The 19,634-nt window shown below is 46.6% G+C and overlaps 1 long non-coding RNA gene across 1 annotated transcript; it reads left to right on the top strand.

Moving 5' to 3' along the window:
* Positions 1-17,735: 17,735 nt before the first annotated feature.
* On the top strand, positions 17,736-19,056 carry LOC138667574 (uncharacterized). Its single transcript, XR_011318829.1, has 3 exons — positions 17,736-18,495; positions 18,676-18,753; positions 18,969-19,056. It is a non-coding gene; the product is annotated as an uncharacterized lncRNA (long non-coding RNA).
* The last annotated feature ends 578 nt before the right edge of the window (positions 19,057-19,634 follow it).

Genomic DNA, 19,634 nt, shown 5'->3' with positions numbered 1-19,634 from the left:
CAGAGAGGTTTATGAAGGAAAAAGAGGTTAGTGCTGTCGGCAAATATTTAAATAATGTCTAACATTTCTATTAAGAGACAAAAAAGCAAAAAACACCACAAAAGAAGACAATGAAGTGAAAAAGAAAGGTTTTTACTCCTAGATGTTCTTTTCAATGACAAAAACTATCATAATGAGGGCTTTGGGACAGGTTTCTGAATTTCTCTCTGGACCTAGTCGAAGATGAGTATTATTGAAGTCTCAATAATGGAATGCAAAACGACAGTGGACAGTAGTGAACACAAAGTACCAGAAATACCGAGAGGAATCCCAGTAACGCGTTTCAGTGCCTGGACTGTTGTCTTCATAATATTGGTGTGTTGGATCTCAAGGCAATCTACAGGTCTGCATGTTATGCCCATACATGTTAGAGCAAAGTCTAAGTTTTTGGCGAAACTGGGGAGGTATTTTATGTGTATGGGTGGCTTTCCAACTCTCTACTGACATCATGTCAAGAATAATCATGCCATGAAAAATTGGCCATGTTGGATTTCAACATCTGATTGTTATGTTCTCGGCAGATAAGCTACCACAAGAGCAGTCTGGCAGCACCTTTTTCCCATTCTCGCATTAAAAACACATGAACAATTTGCCGAACATAAAGTATAGGCGCATATGAGGTGGAGGTAGGGAGGAAGTGGTGCTGGAGGAAAAGCATAACTTATTGTATCTGTATGGCCACCCAACTTTACAATGGAGTTGTGTTTTCTTGATACATTAAAGGGTTTTCTTATGATATATGTATTTCGTTTAGCACAATACAAAGGAAGAAAAACAGAAAAATGTAAACCAAACAATACAAAAAGAAACAATTACTAGCCCAGTGTAATTCAGCTACTTATGACAAGGTTTATTTCTAAGTAATAACCAAATCCTGTTATACAAATTACATTTCACAATAGGAGAGAAGTTCCCCATGCACACAACAAAATGCCAAAGGACAATCTGCTAAATGTGAGCACACTTGTTATGAATTATACATATCTATTATAGCAAAACAATAGAAACATTTTCCCCCTAGATATTAAATTATATTGCATAGCCCATGTAACTAACCACTCAAAACTAGCCCGCTGGTACATTAGTGACACCCATCCTGATTCATCTATACCCTGTGAAAAGTTTTTTTTAATATTATGTGACTAATTTAAATGGCAACTGGAGATAATTACACTTACTGCTTGTGATCCGGGTTTAATCATTTTATTTTAAAAAATCTATTGTGTTAAAACTGTGGTTCACCAGACAGGTCCGATCACGGCACACACTTATTTTATGATGTAAAACCTAGATTTCAAAGGGTCAAGTTATAATTTTTTCCCAAGACGAGTGGCACCAGTTTTGTTTGGTTGCCATTTCATTTGTATTTACTACATTACATACAGAGATATTTGACTTGTCATTTTGTCAGCACCCTCTCTGCAGCACTAATTCCATAGTACTTTAGTGCTCAACAAAATATTAGTGCCCCTTTCTGTGCCTTCACAAAAAATAAAACCCCATCTATGTCATCAAACAGTAATAATGCCACAGTAATAGTGACCTCCACACACAAATACTGATTCCTCTTTGCCTCTACACAGACATAATGCCTCCTGTATGCCTCCACACAGTATAAATGCCCCACCAAGCTTCCACCCTGTAATAAGCCCCATTGCACCAGTACGCCATACATTAATAGTGCCCACCTCTGTGCCTCCACATAGTTATAGAACTCTCTCAATGCCTCAGCATGGCAATAATGCCCCCATTCTGCCTCCACATAATAATAGTTCCTCCTTTGTGCCTCCACGCAGTAACACAGTAACAATGCCCCCATCATGCCTCCACACAAAAATAGTCCCTCATTTGTGCCTTTAAATAATAGTAGTGTTCCCATTGTGCTTCCACATAAAAATACTGCGTCATATGTCTGGCCACACAGTAATAGTGCCCCCATTGTGCTTCCGCACATAATTACTGCACTGCTTAGGCCTCCACACAGTAATAACACTCTGCCTCTGTATAGCAAATATATATATATACATATAGCAAATATACCCCACAAAGTGCTTTCAGCATAATAACAACAATCTCTCTAATAATAATGTTGTGCCTCCACATAGTAATAGTGCCCCATCATCACTCAATGCATCCCTCATATGTGCCTTCAAAAAATAAAAGTGTTCCCAGTGTGTTTCCACATAGAAATAGTGCCTCCACACAGTAATAATGCCCCTTCTATGCATTCACATTACTCTTCCTCCTCTGTGCCTCCACACAGTAATGGAATCCCCATTGTGATTCACACGTTAATAGTGCCCCCTCGGTGTCTTCTCACAGAAATACTGCCACCATCATGCCTTTACATAGTATTAATGCCCACATTGTGCCCCCAGACAGTTATTATCCTCTGTGTACCTCCACACGGAAATAGTGCACCCTTTATACTGTCACACAGAAGTTGTGCTCCATCCGTTACTTTGCATAATAATATCGTCCCTCTGTGCTCACAGTAAAAGCTTGTATCCACAAAAATATAGTGCCTTCTTTATGCCTTCATATTGTAATAGTGACCCCTCTCTGCCTCCAGATAGTAATAGTGTAGTGCCCTCAGTGCCTCCGGCATAGTTATAGTGCCACCTTTCTCTGCTTCCACATAGTAATAATACCCTCTGTGCCTTCACACAGTAATAGATTGTCAGGTGTCCTTTGCAATCAGAATATCCTTTATACCGTTTAGCGAACCTTGCCATCACCATTTTCTCTATCCCTGCACCTGAATTGTGTCATTGCTGCATCTGTATCTGTACAATAAAATTCTCACAAGCATCTATCAAGAGTGTGCGGTGATGGAACATTATTCCATTGAGTGTCTACTCAGAAATAGTGCCCTATTGTGTATTGATACAGTAATAATGCCACCTGTGTGCCTTCAGGCAGAAATAATGCCCATTTGTGCCTCCTCACAGTGATAGTCCATCTCTGTACATTCTCACACTAATGGCACCTCCTATAATGCACACATCGGGCTCCACATAGTAATAGAGCAAACTCTGTGTCTCCACACCTAAATAGTTTCCCTTTGTATAGCCACCCAGTAATATTGTCCCTGTTGTGCCTTCACATAGTAATAATGCCCCCATTGTGACTACACACAGTAATATTGCCCCTACTATTCCTCCACATAAACAATTGCCCCCTTTATGCCTACATTTAGTAATTGTGCATCCTAAGTTCCTGCACATAGTAACAGTGTCCACATTGTGACTACACACAGTAATATTGTCCCTACTGGTCCTCCACATAAACAATTGCCCCCTTTATGCCTACATTTAGTAATTGTGCATCCTATGTTCCTGCACATAGTAATAGTGTCCACATTGTGACTACACACAGTAATATTATCCCTACTGGTCCTCCACATAAACAATTGCCCCCTTTATGCCTACATTTAGTAATTGTGCATCCTAAGTTCCTGCACATAGTAATAGTGTCCACATTGTGACTACACACAGTAATATTATCCCTACTGGTCCTCCACATAAACAATTGCCCCCTTTATGCCTACATTTAGTAATTGTGCATCCTATGTTCCTGCACATAGTAATAGTGTCCACATTGTGACTACACACAGTAATATTGTCCCTACTATTCCTCCACATAAACAATTGCCCCCTTTATGCCTACATTTAGTAATTGTGCATCCTAAGTTCCTGCACATAGTAACAGTGTCCACATTGAGTTTTCACATAATAATAGTGATTCATTGTGACTCCATACAGCAATTATGACTTAATTGTGCCTCCACACAGCAATAGGGACCCCATTGTGCCTCCATGCAATAATAATATTTTCATTGTGCCTTCAAACATAAATAGTGCCTCATTATACCTTCTCAAATAGTGCTTCCTCTTTGCCTTCAGTTATACTGCTCCTTTACACCTACACATAGAAATAGTGCACCCTCTGTGTCTTCACACAGTAGTTGTGCCCCCTCTATGACTGCATCATGCTTCCACATACTAATAGTGTCACACCTGTGCCTTCACATAGTAATAGTGACCCTCTGTGGCGTCACACAATATAATTTGCCTTTACAAAGTAAAATTACCCTTGTGTGCCTTCATGTTGTAATAGTGTCCTTTCTGTACCTCCAGATAATAATACTGCCATCTCAGGGTCTTCACATAGTAATAGTGCCTTTTCACTGTGCATAGTGCAAAGGGGCATAGTAGTAGTGTCACTTTTGTGCCTTCACACAGTAATAGTGCCCCCATCGTGCTGCCATATAATGATAATGCCCCTTTTATACCTCCACACATTAATAATGCCAACCTTAGGGCGTCCACATAGTAATAATGCCCACCTTGTGTACCGCACATAATAATAATGCCCTCCTCTCTGTCTCTACATGGTAATAGCACCCCTTCTGTGCCTCCGCACAGAAGTAGTTCCCTCATTGTGCCTTCAGACAGAAATAATGCTCCCATTATGCCTCCACAGAGAAATAGTACCTTGTTTGTGCCTCCACGTAGTAATAGTGCCCCTATGAACCTTTTCATAGTAATAGTGTCTCCTCAATATCTTCACATAAGAATAAGGCCATATTGTGCCTCTGCATAGCAATCATGCCTCAACATATGCCCCCACATAGTTACAGCAATCTTTCTGTGCCTGCATATAGTAATATTGTTGTGTCTTCAAATAGCAATACTGTCCCTGTACACATTAATAGTGCCCGCATTGTGCTTTTATACAGAAATTCTGCCCGCTGTGTGCCTCCACACAATAATAATCTGTGCCCTCATGCAGTAATAGTGCCACTTTGGTGCCTCAACATAGTAATAATGCCTCAATTGTGACTTCACACAATGCCCCATCTGTGCCTCTGTAATGACCAGAGGTCCGAATAAGATCCAGTGAGTCACAAACCAAGACCAAGGCAGAAATCTCCAACGGTATTTACTCAAAAGCAAAATAATAAAGGTAATATGGAGAATATTAAGGCAGATGTACCCCAAAGATACACTAGCTCAGCAGCAGCTGAAATCACTGTGCCACTCCAAGGTCTCCTGAGAACTGTTTCTATAACAGACTAGTAAGAAATTTACCTAACAGAGCAACTAAAAAAAAAGAAAACAAGTGTAAATTGAATGTAGTGTTATCAAGGGAGCCCCTGGAACGGCACACTGAGTATAACTTACACAACTCTAATATAAGATACACCTCTAAAGTAACAATTAAACACTCAGAGCAGAGATACCCGGGTATCTATAACTATGGTACCGTATCCTGAGATGAATTTCCTCTCAGGCAGGAATCCGCACTGGCTGCAGCCAGTCCATATCTTCAGCGCCAATAAGTTACAGCAAGCTCCTCTTGTCTTGTCGGCCGATGCCGAGCCCAAATGCCGGGGACTTAGTTAGTGGTAGAGGCTAAATCCAAGTCGGCTAAGGGACCTCTGCTGACGTCGTGCCCATGTGACCGGAAGGGGCGGCGCTTCTTCCTCCATAGAGCAGACAGAGCAGATATGAGGAAGCTGTGGATGTCATGGCGGGATTTCGTGCAGGATTTGGATTTTGAGTGTTTTGTGCAGGATTTGCCTCTTCCTCCATAGAGCAGAGCAGACAGGCGGGAGCTGTTGATGTTATGGCCGGATTTTGTACAAGATTTGGAGTGTTTTGGGTCGTTCTCCATAGTCACAGATCAGGTAAGTGGGAGTCTGCCTGGGGAGAAAAAGGTGATGTTGCTTGCATGGGGCTGCATGTGCATGCTGGACGGGGGTCTGCCTGGGGAGAAAGGGGTGATGCTTGCATGGGGCTGCATGTGCGTGCTGAACGGGGGTCTGCCTGAAGAGAAGGGGGTGATGCTTGCGTGGGGCTGCATGTGCACGCTGGAGGGGGGGATCTGCCTGGGGAGAAGGGGTGGCGATGCTTGCATGGGGCTGCATGTGCATGCTGGAGGGGGCTTTGCATGGGGCTGAATTTGCATGCTGGAGGGGGTCTGTCTAAGGAGGAGGGGGTGATGTTTGCATGGGGCTGCATGTGCATGCTGGACGGGGGGTCTGCCTGGGGAGAAAGGGGTGATGTTGCATGGGGCTGCATGTGCGTGGGACTGCATGTGCATGCTGGACGCGGGTCTGCCTGGGGAGAAGGGGGTAATGTTGCTTGCATGGTGCTGCATGTGTATAGTGGAGGGGGGGGTCTGCCTGGAGAGAAGGGGGTGATACTTGCATGGGGCTGCATGTGCACGCTGGAGGGGGGTCTGCCTGGGGAGAAGGGGTGGTGATGCTTGCATGGGGCTGCATGTGTATAGTGGAGGGGGGGTCTGCCTGGAGAGAAGGGGGTGATACTTGCATGGGGCTGCATGTGCACGCTGGAGGGGGGTCTGCCTGGGGAGAAGGGGTGGTGATGCTTGCATGGGGCTGCATGTGCATGCTGGAGGGGGCTTGCATGGGGCTGCATGCACATGCTGGACGGGGCTTGCATGGGGCTGCATGTGCATGCTGGAGGGGGTCTGTCTGGGGAGGAGGGGGTGATGTTTGCATGGGGCTGCATGTGCATGCTGGAAGGGGGGGTCTGCCAGGGGAGATGGTGCTTGCATGGGACTGTGTGCTGGTGGTCTGCCTGGGGAAGCTGGTGATGCTTGCATGGCACTGCGTGCTGATGGTCTGCCTGGAGAAGGGGGTACATAGCTTGCGTGGGACTGCGTGCTGGGGGTCTGCCTGAGGAAAGGGGTGATGCTTGCGTGGGACTGCATGCTGGGGGTCTGCCTGGGGAAGGGGGTGATGCTTGCGTGAGACTGCGTGCTGGGGTGATGCTTGCGTGAGACTGCGTGCTGGGGGTCTGCCTGGGGAAGGGGGTGATGCTTGCGTGAGACTGCGTGCTGGGGGTCTGCCTGGGGAAAGGGGTGATGCTTGTGTGGGACTGCACGCTGGAAGGGCCTGCCTAGGGACGGCGGTGATGCTTGCATGGGACTGCACGCTGGAGGGGCTTGCCTGGGACTGCGTGCTGGAGGGGCCTGCCTGGGGAAGGGTGACTGCATGCTGGGGGTCTCTGTTGGAAGGGGGTCATGTTCCTTGCGAGCGGGGCTGTGTGTCTGTTGGGAAGGGGGGCTGCGTCCTGGGGGTCTCTGGGGAAGAGAGGCTGTGTGCTGGAGTCTCTGTTGGGAAGGGGGTCATGTTGCATGCGTGGGGGATCTGTTTGCAGGGGGGTCTACCTGCAGAGTGGGGCTGATGTTATTTGCATGGGTCTGCATGGTGTGGGGGGCTGTTGTCACGTACTGTGCAGGTCAGTGTGTGATGTCACTTGCGGTGGGGTGTGTGTAGGGAAGAATAGTGTGAGGGGACGAACAGGGGAGGGAATGAATGATGATGGAGATCTGAGGGATTGATATTACTTAACATGAGAATCTCTGCCTGATGGTGAGTCGGTCCTGTTGTGTGTTTTGTTTTTTACATAAAACTTTCTTATTAATATTATTGGGCGCACATGACGTCAGGTTGATGACTGACCTATGACCTCTGGGAGCAAAACTGCGTGATAATGTCTCCAGATCCCGGGCTTTATTCTCTCCTCGCACGCTATTCTGTTCAGTATTAGCCTGGTGGCCACTGGTGTCAGCCACTACTTGAGTTTTCTACATGATTTTTTCTGTTTTATTCTAGGTATTGTGGCTTTTCCCCATCCTGTGTCGCTCAGAGCAGTGACCTCCCTACAGATGTCATTTCATCACTGGACTTCTCTTCACCAAGTGGAATGCTTGTGCCTCACAATCCATGTGAGGACCCAAAGTGATGACACTGTGGGTGTCTGATAATGTCGGGTCCCTCCGCCTCCCCGGCCCCGTCGGGTCCCTCCGCCTCCCCGGCCCCGTCGGGTCCCTCCGCCTCCCCGGCCCCGTCGGGTCCCTCCGCCTCCCCGGCCCCGTCGGGTCCCTCCGCCTCCCCGGCCCCGTCGGGTCCCTCCGCCTCCCCGGCCCCGTCGGGTCCCTCCGCCTCCCCGGCCCCGTCGGGTCCCTCCGCCTCCCCGGCCCCGTCGGGTCCCTCCGCCTCCCCGGCCCCGTCGGGTCCCTCCGCCTCCCCGGCCCCGTCGGGTCCCTCCGCCTCCCCGGCCCCGTCGGGTCCCTCCGCCTCCCCGGCCCCGTCGGGTCCCTATTTTTGCAGCTAAAGCACAGGGGCTTTTGGTACAAAATGTGTTTTGCTTTTTTGTCATTAATCTGTCTTTAATGTTTAATTTATTGTTTTGATTTCTTAATCTCTTTATTATTCATTTGTATGTATGCATATATTTATATATCTCTTCTTTATTTCTAACTATTTCACTTGTAATAAACTTGTTTGACAGCTATGAGTTGAGTTTTTACCCTTCGCCACGACAGCACCCCACATGAGAGAGAGGGATCCGCCCATAGGAACAGGAAACCTACAGAATAAAAGGAGGCGGTCCCCTCTCCTCCTCAGTTTAGGTTTCCTGTTCCTACAGGGACCCGGCTTACCTACAGATGAAGAGGATCCCTGGGCCATGCACCCGCCTGCGCCGGTTTCTGTGGGAACGGCAGGGGCTGCGGTACCAGAAGCAGCGGCGGGGGAGCCCCTGCTTGCAGCCTCCCCCCTCGTCTGGCCAAACATTCACGGTCCGGGTCCGGTCACCGTAGGTCCGGCCGGCACTGTGAGGACGCGCGCGCTGCAGCGGCCGGCTTAATAGCCTCTGGCTGCCGCATGGTGAGTGAGAGCGGCGCGTCTAACCCGGAAGTCGCGGGAGCACTTCCGGGTTGGTCCGGGGAGGCAGGAGAATGGGCGGCAGTTTTAAAAATGCAGCGCTAGCGTCGGGCCGGTGTGTGTGAAATGGCTTCACCGGCCGACGAAGCGCACCTGCCCGCAGTGCAACAGCGCTCTCCCAGCAGGGAGAGAAGCACGAGGAGCAGCACAAAGAGTGGTGGCCGACCTCCAGAGAAGAGTTCTACCACCAAACGAATTCCGCCTCCAGAACCGGTACCTGTCAGCTTCACTGGGTGAGTTTTTGAAAGAGTCTCTTCCTATATGCTGATATATGTTCCTCCTGTATCCTTCCTCTAGACTAAGAAAAGGACACACAAATCTAAGCATAAAGAGTGTGCTCTATGTACGCAGCCCCTCCCGGATGATTATGCCAAAAAACTGTGTGCGGAGTGTATCATGCAAACTCTACGGCAGGAAAATATCATGACTCCCTCAGATGTCAGAGCTATTATCCGAGAAGAGATGCAGGGTTTGGCGCAGACAAGTAGCGCCAGTACCCGTCAGCCTAGCAGGTCCCGGTCTCCGGTTAGTTCGGAGTCAGAGGGTGTATGTATTTCTTCAGACGAAGAGGGATCTCAGCCGAGCTCATCCGAGACTGAAGGGGACTTTGTCTTCCCAACAGTAATGTGGACAATTTAATAAAATCTGTCAGGAGCACGATGGGGTGCCCAGATGGGAAAGAAAAGAAATCAGCACAGGACATAATGTTTGCGGGGTTAGGACAGAGGAAACGTAGGTCCTTCCCCGTCATACAAACCATCAAAGATATTGTTAAAAAGGAGTGGGACAAGCAGAATAGAGGGTTTTTACCATCATCCTCTAAAAGGCGCTATCCCTTCAGCGATGAAGACCTAAACACCTGGTCAAAGGTGCCGAAAGTTGATGCTGCGGTAGCCTCCACAACCAAACAGTCGGTCCTACCAGTGGAGGATTCAGGGGTCCTGACAGACCCGCTGGACCGTAAAGCAGAAGCTTTACTAAAGAGGTCATGGGAAGTCAATACGGGGGCATTCAGGCCCGCCATATCTAGTACCTGTACTGCAAGATCTCTACTAGTATGGACGGAGCAATTGGAGGAACAGATTAGAGGCAAAACTTCGAGGGAATCTATCCTGCTGAAATTGCCTCAAATTAAAGAAGCAGTAGCATTCCTAGCTGATGCCTCAGTGGACTCGCTACGTCTTGCAGCCAGGTCAGCCGGCCTAGTCAACACAGCCCGGCGTGCACTCTGGCTAAAGAATTGGAAGGGGGACGCACAAGCTAAAGCGAAACTTTGTGCGATTCCCTGTCAGGGTGAGTTCCTTTTTGGGAAGACGCTGGATGAACTCCTGAATAAAGCAGGTGAAAGGAAGAAAGGCTTCCCTAACCAATATCTCCCATCCTACAGGAGAGCCTTCAGGAGACGCCCCTTTACTAGGAACAAGCCGCTTGAACAAAGAGAGCGATGGGAGTCGAAGGACCCAAAGCAAAAAGGTGCCTTTTTTAGCGGGTCCCATAATCCGAGACGTAAATACCGCTAACCAGGAAGTAGGCGGCAGATTAAAATTTTTTCTTCCCCAATGGGAACAGATAACATCCAGCCAGTGGATTCTGGACATTGTGCAATACGGCCTTAAATTAGAATTTGATCGAATCCCTTGGGATTCCTTCATAATAACATCTCCAAAAGGTCAGGACCAACAGAGGGCTCTAGAAATAGAGATCCTATCTCTTCTATCTAAAAAAGTCCTGATAGAAGTTCCCCAGGATCAAAAAGGGAAAGGGTTCTACTCCCCTTTATTCCTGATTAATAAACCAGATGGTTCATTTAGAACCATCATAAATCTTAAAAAATTAAATTCTTTCCTGCGTAATCATACCTTCAAAATGGAATCCATTAGTTCTACCATAAAACTCTTATTCCCTAGGTGTGTCATGGCCGGAATAGACTTAAAGGACGCCTATTACCATCTTCCCATACATGCCGAACATCAGCAGTACCTAAGGGTAGCAGTCACCCTGGAGGGAAAGGTTCGTCACTTTCAGTATGTTGCAATGCCATTTGGGCTTTCTATGGCTCCCCGCGTCTTCACTAAGGTGATACTAGAAGTGATGGCTCATCTACGCCAACGAGATACCTTGATAATACCCTACCTAGATGACTTTCTAGTGGTAGGAAGCTCTGCACTTCAATGTAAAACTCGTTTATCTAATACGATCTCGTCCCTACAGGAGTTAGGTTGGATCGTCAACTTCGAAAAATCTCGGCTGAATCCAGAAACCGTTCAGACATTTCTAGGAATCCAGCTAGACTCCGTAAGTCAGAAATGCTTTCTTCCTCAGTCAAAGAGGTTGACTATACAATCAAAGGTATCAGACGCAATACGCAAACCCTACATGACACTAAGAAAGGCCATGTCCTTACTGGGGTCATTATCATCATGTATCCCTGCTGTACCTTGGGCACAATTCCATACCCGTCAATTGCAGTATGAAGTATTGTCGGCTCAGGGGAAAGACGGTTATCTAGAAAGTAGAATAACTCTTTCCAGTAATGTCTTAGAATCACTATCCTGGTGGCTAGACATGGACCACCTATCACGGGGTGTGCCATGGATAATAGACCCGTCTAAAATAATTACCACCGACGCCAGCCCTATTGGGTGGGGAGCACATATGGAAGACAATCTGGCCCAAAATACTTGGGATCAGACAGAATTAATATGTTCCTCCAACTGGAAGGAGTTAAAAGCAATAGAATGTGCCTTATATCATTTTCTTCCGCAGATTCATGGAACAAATGTAAGAATTTACTCAGACAATTCCACCGCAGTGGCATACTTGAACCGTCAGGGTGGTACAAAGTCAGGAAGTCTGATGACCATAGCTGCAAACATCTTTCAGCTGGCAGAGGCTCATCTAACATCCTTAACAGCCCTGCACATCAAAGGTGTAGAGAACATCAGGGCAGACTACCTCAGCAGAAACGAGTTGCGTCAAGGAGAATGGACCTTAAACAAATCCATATTCAGAAGGATAACAAGCATGGGGGATACCACAAATCGACCTATTTGCCACAAGAGACAACCGGCAAGTACAAAGGTTCGCTTCCCTGAACACCAGGGATCACCCAGATATGTTGGACTCTCTCCACCATCCTTGGCGGTTCAGACTGGCATATGCCTTTCCTCCAATGTCTCTGATTCCTCTAGTGATCAGAAAGATCAGGAGGGAACAGGCAAGAGTAATCCTCATTGCACCATTCTGGCCGAAAAGACCATGGTTCTCTTGTCTCCAGACCATGTGCCTATGCGATCCTTGGATTCTCCCATCAGACAAGGAGCTGCTGTACCAAGGCCCCTTTTTCCACCCGCAAGTGAAAGGTCTTCACTTGACGGCGTGGAATTTGAGAGGCAACTATTAAGTTCCAGAGGGTTCTCAACAGAACTAGTAAACACCCTCTTATTGAGCAGGAAAAGATCTACCACCCTAATATATAGTAGGGTATGGAATAAATTTTTAGACTTCTACACGGTACCGTTCACTAAGCAAGTTCCACTCACACCTATCCTAGAGTTCTTGCAAAAAGGCCGAGAGTTAGGACTATCTGTAAATACCTTAAGAGTTCAGGTCTCGGCATTAGGAGCCCTATATGGATGCAATATAGCAGCTAATAGGTGGATCTCCAGATTCATAAAATCTTGTGAACGTAGTAAACCGGTCCATATTCCCCGTCTACCTCCGTGGGATTTAAATCTAGTATTAGAGGCCTTAACAAGCTGTCCATTTGAACCATTAGATTCAATACCTTTAAAAATCCTAACATATAAAGTAGCCTTACTAGTAGCCCTAACCTCAGCTAGACGGGTTAGTGACATCCAGGCCCTATCAGTAGACCCACCTTTCTTACTGATATTTCATGATCGGATAGTCCTGAAACCAGACCCCTCATACCTCCCTAAGGTAGCGTCCACCTACCACAGGTCACAAGAAATATTTCTCCCTTCCTTTTTTGATTCACCTGTAACTCCAGAACAACATAAGTTCCACACCTTAGATGTCAGAAGAGCCATCCTGACTTATATAGAAAGGTGTCAGACATGGAGGGAGAGTAGGGCTCTGTTTATCTCCTTTCAGGGCCACAAGAAAGGACATGGGGTCACGAGAGCTACCATATCTCGGTGGATCAGAGATGCTATCTGCTTGGCCTATACGTCAAAAGGCGAGATTCCTCCAGTGGGTATAAAAGCGCACTCAACACGAGCCATGGCTTCCTCCTGGGCGGAACAAGCAGATGTACCGATCCATTTAATATGTAAGGCTGCAACTTGGTCTACACCTTCTACCTTCTACAACCATTATAGACTTGATCTGTCCACGTCTTCTGATCTGACCTTTGGTAGAGCTGTTCTTAATACAGTAATCCCACCCAAATAATGACTCTCTGAAAATCTCTCATGTGGGGTGCTGTCGTGGCGAAGGGTAAAAAGCCGGATTACGTACCGGTAATGCTTTTTTAATGAGTCCACGACAGCACCCATGTATTACCCTCCCTAAATTATGCACAGCTCTTTCCTTTAAGGTCACAAATAATGGTTGTATAGAGTTAAGAAATTTATGTGACTGAATAAGAATGAATACTAACACTTTTGCGGTTCCCTTTTTATACTCTGTAACTAAACTGAGGAGGAGAGGGGACCGCCTCCTTTTATTCTGTAGGTTTCCTGTTCCTATGGGCGGATCCCTCTCTCTCATGTGGGGTGCTGTCGTGGACTCATTAAAAGAGCATTACCGGTACGTAATCCGGCTTTTCATTTCTATAATTCTTAAGCGCTGGGTGGTATTAGTGGAGGGTAACGCAGTTGGATCTGTATCAGGCTGAGTTACACATTGCAGGTTATTGGGGAAACGATCTGTAGGGACGTCCTCACCAGTAGACCAGACCCGCACTTCCATGTAGCCCATACAGCCGGACTAGCTGTATGTTTTTTTTTTTTGTTTTTTTTTTTAAGTCCATAATTGTTTTTTCTTTAAAATACATAAGCTGGTTTTCTATGAGGGTTTCACTGCTGCTGGTACTGATGGGACTGGCTGTGACATTTTCCAGAGGAATAATGTATCTCTGGAATGTTAGGCAATATTCACATTTTAATTTTTTTGTACTAATGGTTTACAAAATTCTGACGACCTGTGACACAGCTGGAATGAATATGTCGAATGTATTTGTCTTGCTCTATCAATTAAGGAATGTTTCCCTTAGACCTCCTGGAGACTTCACAACCCTGGATCAGACCTAAATCACAGGACAATAAAACCTCACCCTCCTCATCTATGAACTGCTGCAATATTTCTGGCCACAACTGTTTCCCCCTCCCATATTGATAGTTCTGCATCACTTGTCTTATTTATGGCCAGTTCTGTATAATATGTGACTCTTCACATTTTATCTCGCTTTTGTTAGCATAAAAATCTGATGAGGGCAATCCTGTAAATGTCGGCTGCCCTCAGAGCAATGTTCTTCTATCAGGCCGGGCAGATCTGTATTCAGCTGCAATGTGACTGAGATCAGATGGGTGTGAGCAGAAAACATAGGATGCCGTACGGCCCATCAGTGCGACATTTATAAAGATACAATTCTGTAACATGGAAAACTGGAAATGGTCCTGTAAGATTAATAAAAACTGGGCTAATACACCAATGAGAAGTGGGAACAAATCGTGGATCCGTTCTGGATGAGAGTGGGAGCGCTTTCTGTATCCACTGCTGTAAGCCTCCTCCTATACTGAGCCAGATAAAGACCGGAGGAGACTCCCAAGACGCTGGCTGCAATCATTGTTACACTTCTCCTGTAAAAGGGTATCAACCACTAATGATTCTCAAATTTTAAAATTTATTTATTTTTTTTAATAGAAAAATTTAGACAATTACCATATACTGTTTATTTACCACCCTTGTGCAGCATGCTGTAATAACCTGATGCATGCTGCCAGTAATGAAACATGGTTCAGAGTGCCCTAATTCAGCCTCTTCTCTACTGGGAATTATTGTTGGGGGAGTGACATGAGGAGAGCATCAAATGAAGGTTGTGGTGGAGGTGACATAGTTGATCTGGCCCGTTACGTGCCTACATGAAACACGTTCCTCTGGTGCATGCAGTCCACGGGATGTTGTGCACCATATCCTAGGCATGAGCACCGCTGGATGGATTGTGAGGCAAGAACATGTGCAGACGGTGTTTGGATGGCTGAGAGCGCCTCTAGTTCCTTCCAATGGGTCCACTGCTGAAAGCGCAGTTTTCACCTGAGGACCGTGGGCATCTTTCTACCACCTCACCCCCTTGCAAATCGGCCAAGCAGTATCAGCCCAAAGTCATGAAGCAGTCTCTTCTGATTTTTTTTTTTTTTTAACATTTTCTTAACCTGAGCACCACCTGCATCTGAGTTCTAAGTACGAGCTGCAGTAGAGTAGACACCTTAAAAAACATGACAGATGTGAGCTTTCCTCCTGCTCCCTCTTCTGCTGCGGTCTTGACCTCTTCATCCAGCTCACGAGCAACAGCCTACCCGCAAAGACAGGATGTGACCGCACCACCACCAGCAGTGTCACCAAGCATCTCCACCCTGTCCCATGGAAGTGTTCATCTCTCCATCACCCAAACCCCATAAAGAGGAAATACCCCACTACCCGCCCACAGGCCCTGGTCCTGAATAACAGCATTTACCAATTCCTGGCCTTTGAAACACTGCCATTCCAGCTGATGGAGAAAAACCATTTAAAAAAAAGATGGTGGTGGCTGTTGCGAAGTACGTGGCTCTCATCCACCACTAATGTTTCAAGTTGGCCATCCCTGCCCAGCACACACATGTTGCAACCAAAATCAGGTGTGCACTGTGCAACGCCATCAGTGGCACGGTCCAGATAACTACCGATACGTGGACCAGTAAGTATTGGCAGGGACGTTACATCTCCCTATCTGCACACTGGGTAAATGTGGCAGCTGGGACAGAGGAGGAAGGCGTCCAAGCGCATGTCCTACATCTATTGTTGGACATTGCTCTGCCCATGTGGCCTACTCCACTTACTCCATCACCTAGCAGTAAGACTAGCACCTGCAACTTCAACACAGCCAGGGGGGAAAGACAGTAGGCTGTTCTCAAACTCATCATTTTGGGGGACAAGTTCCATACTGCGCAAGAGCTGTGGACAAGGCATAAACGAGACTGATGAGTGGTTGGTGCCGCTGGACCTAAATCCAGACCTGGTGGTGTGCAATAACGGGCGGAATCTGGTAACAGCTCTAGGCCTAGCTGGTTTGACCACATCCCTTCCCTGGCACACAAGTCAAGTTTGGTGGTGCAAATCTTTCTTAAAAATTACCATATGTGAGAGGTCGTCTGTGCACGATTATGGCGTTCACACCCTGCAGCTGCTCGACGGTCTGCGCTGCAGCTTCACTTCTACCTTCTCGATCAGCGCCTCATATGTGACATCAACAAGGTGGAACTCAAAAGGTGAATACGCTGTAGAGGCTGTGCGAGCAGAAGCAATACTGGAGTTTCAGCTGCAGCACGCACGGGCGAGTAGCTCTGTGGAACAACACTTCACCATGTCGTGAACACAACAGGGTGGCACTCAAAGTAGCTCACGGGCATCACTGGAGCATGGCAGGGAGGACATAGACCATACACCTCCCACAGAGGACAGTTTGTCTTTGCCTCTGGGCAGCCTGGCATGAATTATTATTATTTATATAGCATAATTAATTCCATGGTGCTGTACATGAGAAAGGGGTTACATACAGGGTTATAGATATCATTTACAGTGAACAAATTTACAATGACAGACGGGTACAGAGGGGAGAGGACCCTGTCCTTGCGGATTTATGTTCTATGGGATAATGGGGAAGAGACAGAAGGTCGGGGGTGCAGCAGCTCTGGTGGTGGGGAGGCGGCAGAATGGTTATTGCAGGCTGTAGGCTTTCCTGAAGAGATGGGTTTTCAGGTTCTGTCTGAAGGATCCGAGGGTGGTGGCACTGGTGGCTAATCAGACGTGCTGAGGTGTTGAATTCCAGAGGATGGGGGATATTGGGGAGAAATCTTGGAGGCGGTTGTGTGAGGAATGAATAAGTGTGGAGGAGAGTAGGAGGTTCTTGGGAGGATCGAAGATTACGTGAGGGAAGATATTGGGAGAATAGTTCAGAGATATAGGGAGGGGACAGGTTGTGGATGGCTTTGTAGGTGAGTGTTAGTAGTTTGAATTGGATTCGTTGGGGAATTGGGAGCCAGTGGAGGGATTTGCAGAGGGGAGGAGAGAGGTGGATTAGCCGGGCAGCAGAGTTGAGGACAGACTGGAGTGGTGCAAGAGAGTTAGCAGGGAGGCCACAGAGGAGGGTGTTGCAGTAGTCGAGGCGAGAGATGATGAGGGCATGCACAAGCGTTTTAGTAGATTGAGGGCAGAGGAAGGGACGGATTCTGGCAATATGTTTGAGTTGGAGGCGACAGGAGGTGGCAAGAGTTTGAACATGCGGTTTGATGGACAGGGCAGAGTCGAGAGTTAGGCCGGCGTCACACTAGCGAGTTTTACGAATGTATGAGAGGTGTAGAAAATACGGATTGCACACGGTACAATGATTCTCTATGGCCAAGCTCCTATCTGCCGTATTTTATAGATCCGTATTATACGGTCTTTTACGGCCGTAGAAAATCGCAGCATGCTGCGTTTGTCAGCGTATTGCGCAAAAAAAAATCGACAATGAAAGTCTATGGGGGCGAGAAAAATACGGATTACACACGGACCAACAGTGTGACTTGCGAGAAATACGCAGCGGTGTTCTATAGAAAAGCCGGCAATTCAGTGCGGTGTACCGCAGCACCGCCGCCTCTCTGTAGTCAACACAACGCTCTGCCGGGTTAGATGTACGCAGGCGCCGTTTTTGTCCCTTACGCAAGTGCTGTACACAAGCTCCGGATATGGGGCCGTGTGCGCAAGCGCCGATCTGCCGACTCACACAGCAGTGTGAGTGTCTCCTGCGCAGGCGCCGGCGTCCCCTGGAACTTCCGGTCACATGACCGGCTGGGGTATCTGATAAAACGCCGGGCACCATGCATTAAACTGAGCCGCTCCACTGCCAAGACACAGGACTGTGTCGGCCTCCTCCACTACGCCACCAACGCTTGCCCCTTGCCTGCACGAACAACAGAAACGTGAGACTCCAGCGCTATCAGCAGATAAGTTTTGCACCACTAGGTTAAGTTATTTTAGACTGAACTACTATCTTTTCCAATAGGGAAGGTTTTCCTCTATCCACTGGCAACATACCCTAGCACACAGGGAGGTTACCTCTACGGATATTTGCCAGAACATATGTGGTCCTCTATATGCATACTTAACACAGGTACCTATTTATGACACGCATGTGCTTGGTTACTATCCCCTATATAAGACATGACCCCACATGTATCCTCCCTTCTGCTCTGCCCACAGCACTATACCTTTATGTTCCCTGGGGGACGCGTCAAAATATACAGGACGAATTTGTTGCTCATTTCACCTACAGGACAGGTATTACCATGACTTTGTATGTTTCACAGTCAAGTCAATATATACAGTTGTGCCTCATTCTCATATATATGTGCATATATTTCAGCCACAAGTTTCGTTCCAGCCGCAGATACGGCTTTTGTGCAGGGGCATACGCTATCTTGCATACTAACTGGGTCAGTATCTCCATTTTATGCCATTCACTTGGGATTGTTGTATCCAGGCACTAGGAAGAGAACACTATACTATCTAGTCATTATTTGTACTACTATATAACCCTATGAGGTTTGTTCAGGTCCTCTACCTGGTGGACATAGGATTTTAGCTGTTACCTCACGCTATGTTGTTCTTTTCAGGTTATATTGCCATATCACTCTTTCTGACTCATCAAAAAGTAAAGGGTCCTTCTCTATATGCAGCAGAGTTCCAACAGGGTATGTTCTTCCTCCAATAATGTTTAGCGATACTTCAATATATTTTCTCCTTGGAACTTCCCGGCATCGTACAGCACGATCTTTTAGTACTTATCTTTACAGAATATGTCTGATCAAAGGCAGCTACATGATATGGATTTTTGCCCCTATGTATAATTGTATATATGTATATATTTACTTGTTTGTAATACTGTTTTGTTCTTTACTTATTACAGCGATATTGTGAACAAGGCCACGGGTTGGCCGAAACGTCAATTCGCCTAAATATCTTTTCACCGATTCAAATCAAATAAACTTACTTGTTTATGCTTTTGAAAACCAAATGAGTGCAGTGATTTTCTTCTGACTTTATCAGTGCGGTGTACAGTTAAATCTCACTGACAGGTTAGAATAGAATAGCTAAAATAAATGTCTATACATAGTATAGGGATATATATATATATATATATATATGTCAGTGAGACACACACACACATATATATATATATTAATATTCCATGCAGCGCTAGATAGCAGAAAAGCCGGTAATTCAATTGCCGGATTTTCCTATCTCCTTCCCCAACCCGACATGATATGAGACATGGTTACATACAGTAAACCATCTCATATCTCTTCTTTTATTACATATTCCTCTTTAGTAATGTAAGAAGTGTCTTGGTGTAAAATTTGGGGGCTCTATCTATTAAATTAAAGGGTAAAATCGCGGAAAACATTGTCGTGGGCTCCCACGCAATTTTCTCCGCCAGAGTGGGAAAGCCAGTGACTGAGGGCAGATATTAATAGCCTGGAGAGGGACCATGGTTATTGCCACCCCCCCCCCCCCTCCAAGCTTAAAACATCTGCCCCCAGCCACCCCAGAAAAGGTACATCTGGAAGATGCG

This window comes from Ranitomeya imitator, chromosome 2 (assembly GCF_032444005.1).
Source record: "Ranitomeya imitator isolate aRanImi1 chromosome 2, aRanImi1.pri, whole genome shotgun sequence".
In the NCBI taxonomy this organism is placed as follows: Eukaryota; Metazoa; Chordata; class Amphibia; order Anura; family Dendrobatidae; genus Ranitomeya; species Ranitomeya imitator.
This window is presented reverse-complemented; position numbering and strand designations above follow the sequence as displayed.